Source organism: Hibiscus syriacus, unplaced genomic scaffold, assembly GCF_006381635.1.
Source record: "Hibiscus syriacus cultivar Baekdansim isolate YM2019G1 unplaced genomic scaffold, ASM638163v2 tig00111100_pilon, whole genome shotgun sequence".
NCBI lineage: Eukaryota > Viridiplantae > Streptophyta > Magnoliopsida > Malvales > Malvaceae > Hibiscus > Hibiscus syriacus.
In genome coordinates, this window is record NW_024062985.1 from 142,635 (window position 1) to 153,220 (window position 10,586).

Consider the following 10,586-nt stretch of genomic DNA (forward strand, 5'->3'; position numbering starts at 1 on the left):
GCATACACTTGCACGAAAAGAAAACTGCTTAAAAAACAGTCAGAATTTGAGATATGATATAAATGCTCATACATATTAAATCCAGCAAAACGAGCCCTAGTTGGAAAAAAAAATAGTGGACTCCGGATCATACGAAGTTCAATATTCTGTCTACATTGAACTTATATCCAAAGGGAGAAAATATCATAGTGCGTCTTCACAGGTTAACATACGTACAAATCGTTAACTCGTTCCAATGGCTGAGTGCTTAAGGGGATGGGTTTAATGAATTACAAAGAAGAAGAATCAATGTGGAAAAGAGAGACAAAAATGTCAAGCTTTAATTAAAGTTCACTCACTAAGATTGCAGCTACGTAGGTAGGGATGATCATACTTGATGTATTTGGTCCAGAATGATCGATATTTGGTCATCGCCAACTCAAGCCATGGTTTCATGTTGCCATTGTAGTGGATAACTGCCGCATGTTCGATTTCCTTTTTTGTCTACGCTTGGATTGTAGCCCAGACCGAGTACATGCCATGACTTCTCGAGTGGATGCGTAAGACCATAAAATGTAATCAGACCAGGAGGGAGTGTCCCAAGCTTCCACAACGTTCTACCTTCATTCTGATAAAATGTTTTAAAAAAGAAGAAAAATAAGAAATTATACTTGGACCTTCTTTAATGTCAGCTAGAACAATATATATATATATATATATGATGATTGGAAAACTCTAGGATTTGACCTCATAACAATTATAGGCATGCAATGAAGGAGAAAATAAATAATATGAAATCGAATATATGGTCTTTCCATAGACTCACCATATTTTGCCACTTGTGGTATATGCCAGTGATATCTCTCTTTTTCCACTCCTTGAGATCAAACATATTCATTCCATATGCCCACCCGCAAGCATTAGGATCAAAGTTTCGTGAAATATGAGGATTTGAGAAGTTCAGGTACTTATCAAAGCGGTGAAAACTTTCACCACAAGTTTCAACTGCACCATTTACTTTCCCATGGAGATCCACAGACCATAATCCAGTCAAGTCTTTCTGGACAACAATATCATCATCAAGAAAGAGGATCTTATTTAACTTGGGGTATACTTGTGGCAGATAGAACCGCAAGTGGTTAAGCATTGATAGATACTTTGGGTTTCGATACTTCAAGTTTGAAGAAGCAGATTTGCTTGGATTATCTGCCTTGAAATAATACTCTTTCATTGCAGCAGACTCAAGCTGTCGTAGGACAGGGCAATAGGAAGAATTAAGCCACTTAAAATCATCAACATTTTCCACATGAACGGTTGCTTTTCCAGGGGGATTCAACAGAAACCACATGTTCATTGCTCCAAAATTAAGTTTATCCGTAACAAGATGGAAAACATGTTTTGAAGGATCCTACAACACCAAGAAGAAGAAGATTTAGTCAAGATATGCAGCCATGCCTCAATTCCTGAATATCTAACAATAAATTTTTATTCTAGAAGTGCAAACAGAAAGAACAACCAAGACAGTTGTGCAAGATTCTTTAAAAAAAACAGTTAAACAAGATAAGGCAGCTTATATCACCTTGGCATTCATGATAGTTGAGTTGACAACAACTGATGCAGCCAAGACATTATCAGAGAAGAGAGCATAATGGTAGAGGTTTGGATTTTCCAAATTCTCACTTCTAGGAAACTTTCTCTTCTCTATGGGAAGGAGATAGTACTCTATGGTCAAACGCATTGACAAGCAATGAATCGCATTGGGAATTGTTTTGGCAGCTAATTGACTCAGGAATGTGCTCTGTTTTTTCAAGCTTCTAACTTGTTCTTCCGATGTCTGAAGCATTGCTCTGAGCTTTCCAGTGACAAGCTTGCAGTCAAACAATTGCTCCCTTGCTTTGGATAAAACCCGGCCCATTGTTTTAATCTTCTCGGGTGCACTAAACAAAGTTGCATAAGAAAATAGAATAAGAAACTTCTAGAATCAACAAGAGTGAAAATAGAAGGAAACATAGACTGCAAATTGCCAATGAGATTATAGATGTACCGTCCTTTTACCTGTGAGGTAGTTCAGCATCAACTGTTGACTCTCCTACGGCACGCTGACTCTCTTTGAGCCTGATCTGCAGTTCTTGCTCCAAATCAAGCTTATTTTTCATCTTTGCCATGCTTACATAAACCTGTGCCATTATAATTTGATCCCTCATCAAGCGCACTGTGGAATCTGAGTTATCATTCTCAAATTCTCTCCTCCATATGTTGTATCTGCCCAGAACAGCAGAGTCCACAGCTTTGGATCGCTCAATGGCAGCATTTTCAAGTTTCAAAGTAGCTCCATTATCTTGTTGTACCAATTCAGCAGCCCGCTTCGCACGTCTAGTATCTCTAAGTTGCTGCAAGAAAGTCAAATGCACATTTATAATATACTTCATTACTTTATTAAATCACATAGCATATCAAAGATAATAATTACCCTTCGAAGTGTTTTTGCAGGTGTATCAGATGAATGATTATCTGCATCAAATAGGTAAATCAGAATGAAAGAAAGTTACTTTAAGAGAATTATGCATAAAAGTTACTTTAAGATAATTATGCATATATTTCTGGTGAGACATTACCATCTACAAGCCTTCCCTCTTTAATTTGAGACATTTCTTGTTTTGAGTTTGTGGCCTTTTGGTTTGACTATGAACATGTGAGAATCCAATAAACATCAATCAATCAACTACTAAAATTGTGGGAAAAAATATGGCAAAAGGCTGTAAAAGATAGATAAGTGCCCAATAGATGTAACTGGTGAGGTACAGCATTACTATGAAACCAACCTGAGAAGTACCATCATTTTCAACTGATGTCTCTACATCAACAACTTTCCATGATGCAGACAAGTTTCCTTTTCTGAAAGAATCTAAACTTAGTGGCCCCAAATCAGCTGTGCTTGTAGTTACAACATCAATAACCTAGAATCAATTCAAGTGTGGCCTCAGACAATAAAATAATTGACAATTTAAACCTATCACTTATTAGAACATGAAACATGATTAACTCAGCTTGCATTTTCTCCCAAATGCACATACCTCTTTAGTGAAAAGGTTTCTGATAGATTGCAATGCCAGCCTTTCCCTCCAATCAACATTCTGCAAAACCCAACATTTTAAAACCGTGTAGAGAGAGTATAAATAAGCCACGTGAGTCTTTCAATATAACATATATGTAAATGAAAAGCTTTTAAAGATGAAACCTGTTTGGTATAACCACTTTGAACATCATTTTGATCTGCACAAGAAAAATAATCGGCAAATATCAGATGCAATCAATTGGAGAACACCAAAAGTTTAAGAGAAATTTAAAAGGCAGGATATTCAATATGCATAACACCACAAATGAATTCATATCTCAAATTTAGATTCACAAAGCAATTAAACAAAGATTAGCTGAGCAGATTAGATGAAGACTGAAGTCTTCTGTTCAATTAAAAATTCGCTTAATTATTTGGTTAAAAGTTCTATTAATGCAAGGCATATTTACACGAAGGGGAGCAACAAGTTTCAGTTAAAATTGAAATTTATTAGCAAAAAGCATTCATGACAATTTTAGTGTAAATAAAGTAGACCAGTTGATCTCAAAAAATTCTAACGAACCACATTTCAAAAAACTTTTAAAATATCACCAACCTAATACCGGAGCCAATCACCAAAAACATTTATCAATCAATTGAACAACGAATTAATGATATCATTTTGAAATTGATTTTCTGAATTGCATTAACCAAATGAATAACAACACTAAAGTGAGATCTAATAAAAAAATAGTACTTAAAAGGTGGCGGGGGTTGAAGAGAAAAGAAAAGGCCAACCAGATATATAAAGTCCACGACCGACAAAGAAAACAAGCGGAAAGAGAACTGAGAATAGGACGAGAATCACGATAGGGAATCGAGATCCAGAACTTCTGTTCCTGTGGACGCCCACACTGGATAGTCCCCGCTTCAACGCCATTGGCAATCAAAGCCTAAGAACAATAACAACAACAACAACAAATCACTCGGAAATATTAAAAAAAAAAAAAAGGTGAAGAAAAAAAAAAGGTAAATTACGAGTTATCGGCGAGGAGATCTCGTTAAACTGAGAGAAGCAGATCCGTATCAAGGCTAGTAGTAGAGATGAAAATCCATGGCAAATCAATCATCGGTTAAAAGCATCAATCATATGCCTTTTAATTAGCGTGCAGAGAAAGGGAAATGCAACTCAAAGCGTTAATTTGGATTTTGCCCTAAGCAAGCGAGCAAACAAAGAGAGAGAAAGAACGAGTGAGAATGGTGATTAAAGTAAAAAGAAAGGACCGACGTGAACTTCTATCTCGGCTGAGGACTGGGCTTTTTCTTTCTTTTCTTTTTTTTTTCTCTGATGGTAATTCTTTTAATCGTTTTCGCTCTCGTCCTGGCTTTGAGAGAGAGAGAGAGAGAGAGAGAGAGAGATAATTACCTTTTTCCTTTAAATAACGCCAGGTGGCCGACACGGACGATGTCGTTTTCATCGACAGTCTGGCTGGGACCACCTGATTCTAATCAAACTAATATGTGCACGAGACGGGTACGTCGTTGAACCTATGATGTACATAGACGGACGAGTTTTGATTCAATCTGATTGAATTGGGCTTTTTTAAAAAAAATTTGAGTTAGATCGGGTTCTTTTAAATGTGATGTTTGGATCTAGTCGAATTTGGTTTAGGGTAAAAATATTCGACTAGACTTGATCTGAAAAAATATAATTTTACCTTATATATTTAGTAATAATTATAATAAAACCCCTCTATATATTATTTTTTTTCCAATTAAATCACTATTTTTTATTAAATAAAAATAATATTTTTATTATTATTTCGGATCGGATGAAGAGTATATATTTTTTGGGCATAATTGGGTCGAGTTGGCCGAAATCCAACTCATATCCATCCCTAATTGAACCTATATGATGCTTCTATGATAAATTTAGGTTAATTAGAGAAATAAGTATTATGAGATTATTACCAATAATTTAAAGTAAGTGGTTAAAATTTTTTATCTAACATTTTATAGATTCCATATCTTGTAGGAAGAAAATTTCTTTAATTCTCCCCTTAAATAAAAATTGTTCAAAAAATTTTGTGAAATTATTTTTAAAAAATAAGGTGAATTCATCGACAACAAAAAAAAAAGGTGAATGTTATAATAATAGGTTTAATGATTTTATTCTTATTTTTTTATAATTTTAAAATAAAAATAGAAGAAAATTAAAATTAAAATAAGTTTTAAATTGAATTTTTAGTAAAAATAATGAGTTTTAAAGAATTGAAATTTTAATGTTTTACTATGGTTATATTTTAAAATTTTGAAATGTAATAATTTTATGTTCGATTGAAACGATTTTTTGCTTGAAACGTAACTTTTTAAAATCCATATGCTAACAAATAGTCGAAGGCGTTTGTCATCGTTTTTGTTCCGCCAAACTATGTTTTTTACTTTTTAAAGAAAAAAATTAGTTTGTTATTAATAAATAAACATTTGACTTCATTTTTTTTCATCTTTTAAACTTAAAATTTTATTTTTTTTAATAAAAATATGTCATTAATTATGTGGTAAAGTACACAAGTAGTCCCCCGACTATTGGGTAATGCTTTGATGAATCCCTTGACTATTAAAAGTTACAAAATAGTTCCCGGACTATAGGGTGTTGCTTTGTTGAGCCCCTAACTATTAAAAGTTACAAAATAGTCATTTGACTATTTGTTCCAAAAAAAAAATTGACAATAGTCTCAATCAGATGTTAACATGTTGACTGAGATATAATAATTTTTTAGATTCTGAGATTTAATTTTATCATATCTTAGTCAGCATGTTAACATCCAGATCAAAATGTCATCAACTTTTTTAACAAAAAGGACAAGTTTGAAACATACTAATTAGTCAAGTGACCATTTTGTAACTTTTAATAGTCGAGGACTCAACAAAGCAACACCCTATACTCAGATGATCATTTTATAACTTTTAATAGTCGAGGGACTCAACAAAGCATCACCTATAGTCGAAGGACTATTTGTGTACTTTACCCTAAATAATGATTTGATATGAGTACTTTTACTATAATTTTCTAAAAATTTAATTTTTGTCCTAATAATTTGTTTTCCTTTCAATTTGGTTCTATGATGTAAATACAATTAAAAATATATTATGATATTCTTAATTAAAATTGTTTATGGTTTAGCTATTCATTTAAACTTGAAATGTAAGAGGATTTGGAAAAAAAATATTAAATTCAAAAGTATACTTAAACTAAATATAAGCCCATTTAAAATATAATTTGAGTTCAGGCTTTATTATTTATGGCTTGACCCATTTTTATGTTCATAATATATTGATTAATTTATTTTTTATGTATTATATAATCTATATCATGTAAAATTTAAATTTATAATATTATATGTAAATATTAAAATTATATTATTTTTTTACAATTATAAATGAGTAAGAATTATATTATTTTATAAAAATAATAAAATAAAAGGTATGTACAATTATTAAATATTAAATGAAAAATATAATAAATATTTTTTAAAAATAAAATTGGTATAGACGAGTTGAAAGCGAATTTAATAAAATAAAATAAATACAGAATTTAAGACATATATTTTAATTTAAATCAAATTTAAATAAACATAAAATATATTAATCTCTAATATAAATCTAACATTTTTTATTAATATAGAGTAAGTATATAATTGATATTGAATACTCGTATTTTTAATATTATTGATGTTCGAATGAATAGAGTTCGTGCAACATAAATCTAACTTAAATTAAACACTTATAGTTGTTTGACATGTTAGGCTCCACCGTGGTTATACGAGTGCTCGCAAGCCTGGTCTTAACAGTGAGCTGAACCGGGCGTAGCCCAATATTGATATGTGGGTTCAGTTTGATTTATGATATATTTCCAGTCATTGCACACCAAGCACTTTGAACAACTGGCTGTGTTCTGAGGCAATAGGCAGTGGTTTGAAAAAAGAAATAACGGGGCATCTAAAACATAAAGAAAAATACACCGATGATTTATTTTATTATTATTATTATCTTTATTTGTTGATTAAACGAAGGGTCGTAAATAGTTGTCAGTCAAAGAAGAAGAAGAAAATAGGATCAAATCATAATAAATATGAAATTTAAACTCTAATATATATGCTATAACAAATCATCAAGAATAAAATATTAGTTACGGAAGCGTATTTAAATTAATTGATAGATTAAAATACTTTAGTGATATTTCAAGAAAATAGTTTTTCTATTACAATAAAAATATCTCTGGAAGGGACAAGAGTTATACAAGTTAAAACTATATTTGGAAACTATTATCTCTTTAAATTGAATATTAAATCCAACTTATAATGTCTACACTTTTATTTTCATGATATTTTAATACACATGACACATGTAATATAGTTTGTCATTTAGTTTTGTGTCATACTTAAAAATAGCATCAAACATTATATATATGTGTTCATAATTGTAGATTTTATTCCAACACATAATAGACGAACTCATAAAGATGATAAATCGTCCAAATCCAAATTGAGAGAGTGTGTTCTATTTTTCAACCTTACATGATGATTTATATATAAGTCCTTAATGTCGGTGTAAAACTTAGAATTATATCAAGTAGAATTAGGCCCATAGACTTAATAAACATATATATGGTTATTTTATATACATGTCCTTAATAATGATTTATATACGCTCTTACTTTAGCTAAATTTATAACAAATAGAATTATATGATTTAGTTTTCTTTACGAACTTATAAAAATATACTCTCATTTAACTAAATATAAATCTATATAAACTAATATTAGGCCAATAAACTTAATAAACATATATATATATATGGTTGAGATCCACCTACACAATGTATTTTTTTACATAGTTTAAAACTGTTTAATGAGTAAAAATAAATGGTCGAAATTAATCGTAGTAAATGAGAAGATATTCGCTGAAATATATATATATATATAGAAGAAAACACGATTGATTAATCACTAATCTGCACTGCTTTGTATGGGAGAGCCTCCAGCTTCATTTGCAAGTATTGCATTAATCTCAATCGGCCGTGTCGGAAAGTATGTAAACCAAAGGACAAATTCCACGCCAATTTACCCATCTGATCGACCAACTTGTTACTCTCACGAGGGCCGAAAGAGAACTTCAAACACCAGTCACGTTCTATGAAGATTCGAATGTGCGGAATCTTCGAAGACCAGGATAAACACCAATTGTTGTCAGGGCTTCCCTGCTATCCGATTCCACAAGGACTCGTCTGATTCCCAAGCTCCAAACAATGGTGAGTCCTTCAAAAATTCCCCAAAAGTTCAGCATCCAAAACTGAGCAAATCCCAATAGCCTTTACAAAACCCATTATCCAGTTGTCAAAATGATCACGCTCGGCATAGGGGCAAAGCTAGAAAAATTATTTTCGGGTGTCAAATTTAAAAATTATGTGAAGAATATTTTTTCAAGTGGACGAGAATGACTAATAGATGTAAATTTATATAATCTTTTTATGCTTAATAAGCATATTTGATGTTATACTTAATTCTTTTTTATATTTATATAATCTTTTTAAGATTACAATATTCATATATTTGCATTCAGTAAAGGCAAGCGGTTTTGAGGTTAAACAATCTCTTTATCAAGCTTAAAGTTTCTCTTGGTCAGCTCAATGAGAAGCAGAATAATTCTTATTTTTACATATAACATTGATATTATATAATATTTGAATGGAGAGTTCAAAAAACATTATAGATAAGCAAAGCAAAGTGATTTGCGAGTTAAACAAGTTTCTGTCAATTCTATTTTATGAATTGTTATATGATTCCGAAAGCTATAAATTGCTTGAATTGGAAATCAAGGCAAAAGGGCCATTTGATGTAAATTTCCCCTTTGTTTTCAAGCAAACTTGTCAACTTGATCCTCTTATATAGTAACTGAAACCGGTCCATAAACCTTTTCTTCAAGACAACATTTTCTTGAAACTGGTCCTTTAATTTTTTTTTTAAAAAAAAAAAAGAAACTGGTCCATAAACCAAATCAAAAACCTTTTCTTCAAGAGAACAGTTTCACTGACAACTAGTTAATCTAGTAGGATAAGATATTAAATCCCTAAGTAGGATTAGGAGTTTGAATCTTAATATCTACAAATGAAGTAAACTAGATTGAGAGAATCGTCCCTATAATAGGCCTCTGCAAAATCAAATCTAATATAATTAATCAATAAATCATATACAGCTGATTGCATTAGGGGGAACAAACTTTGGCCTTAAGAAAATCATATTCAAAAGTGGACCATTTTCAAAGTTTATACTCAAATTATAATAAACAATTAAATTAGATTTATGTGTAATTTTAATGACAATTTTTTATTAGATTTATTTAATAAATAAATGAAATAAGATTTTTTTTGGACTAAACATTTAGTTATATAAATGTAAGAGTATGTCATAATTTTTGAAATTATAGTAAAATGAATTATAAGAAAGATATAATAATTTTCTTTTTTTAATCTTTATTTGAGAGATGAATTTTGTAGAGATGTAATAAGAGTTTAATAAAACATTATATTTATGAATAAAAGTGAATTTTATGTATTTGAACATTAGGAAGTGTATAAATATGATTTATTTTAGATATATGAATATGATTTATTTTCGGCTCAAGATTTGATGTTTGAACTCTTTGTAATCTCTATGTTTTTATAGTATGTTTTCTCCTATTTGCATAGATAAGAAATTGAGGTCAAATCGTATTAAATTTAGTTTGTTGTGTGTGATTTATTTTATGTTGATCTCGATTTAATTACTTTAGCTCTTACAAATTCCTAATAAATGGTATTGAGTTATGGTTCAAAACTTATGATGATGTGGTCATAATTAGTTATTTAGTTTTAATGACATTGTTAACGTGGGTTGTGTTCATAAGATTAAAGCGATGCAAGCGGAATTTTGTTGCAATAAGTTTTCAATTGTATGAAGATTAACTCTCAACTAATCTAACAATGCTTCAAAATTTATTTTATTTACATAAGAATTAAAATTGCTGAAGACTTGAAATCTAATGCTATGATGAAATTTGCGTCAAGAGAATTGTCATGCATTGACTCAAATTTCTCATTTGTGTAGACATTTAGACCAAATCACATTCATTTTCATCTCTCATTTGTGATTTGATCTAAATTTGATTATTTTTCTCCTAACAAATTTATAATACCTTGCATTAGATCAAGAAGTGAGAAATTCTTGCATGGCGTATTTATTATCTAATTCCCACTTGAAGCACTGCAAAACATGATCTCGAGCTAAATGTGACATTGACAAGCCCAACATATTTCAGCAGAGTTTTGTTATCTTTCTTTTAAGGCTCCCCCTACTCCGTAGCCTTTCTTTTTGAGTTTGTTGAGCTCAAGAAGTGAAGTATACGTTTGTTGTTCTCAGCCATTAGCAAATTTATTATTGCTGTCAGTCCAGCTGAACCTGTCAATGGCCTTAAAATTTTTGTTTATTAATATAAACCACTTTGCTGGAGCTTTG

The 10,586-nt window shown here is 30.8% G+C and overlaps 1 pseudogene; it reads right to left on the reverse strand.

Annotated features, from left to right (window-relative positions):
• Positions 1-6: 6 nt before the first annotated feature.
• LOC120153500 lies at positions 7-4,335 on the reverse strand (annotated as a pseudogene).
• Positions 4,336-10,586: the final 6,251 nt, after the last annotated feature.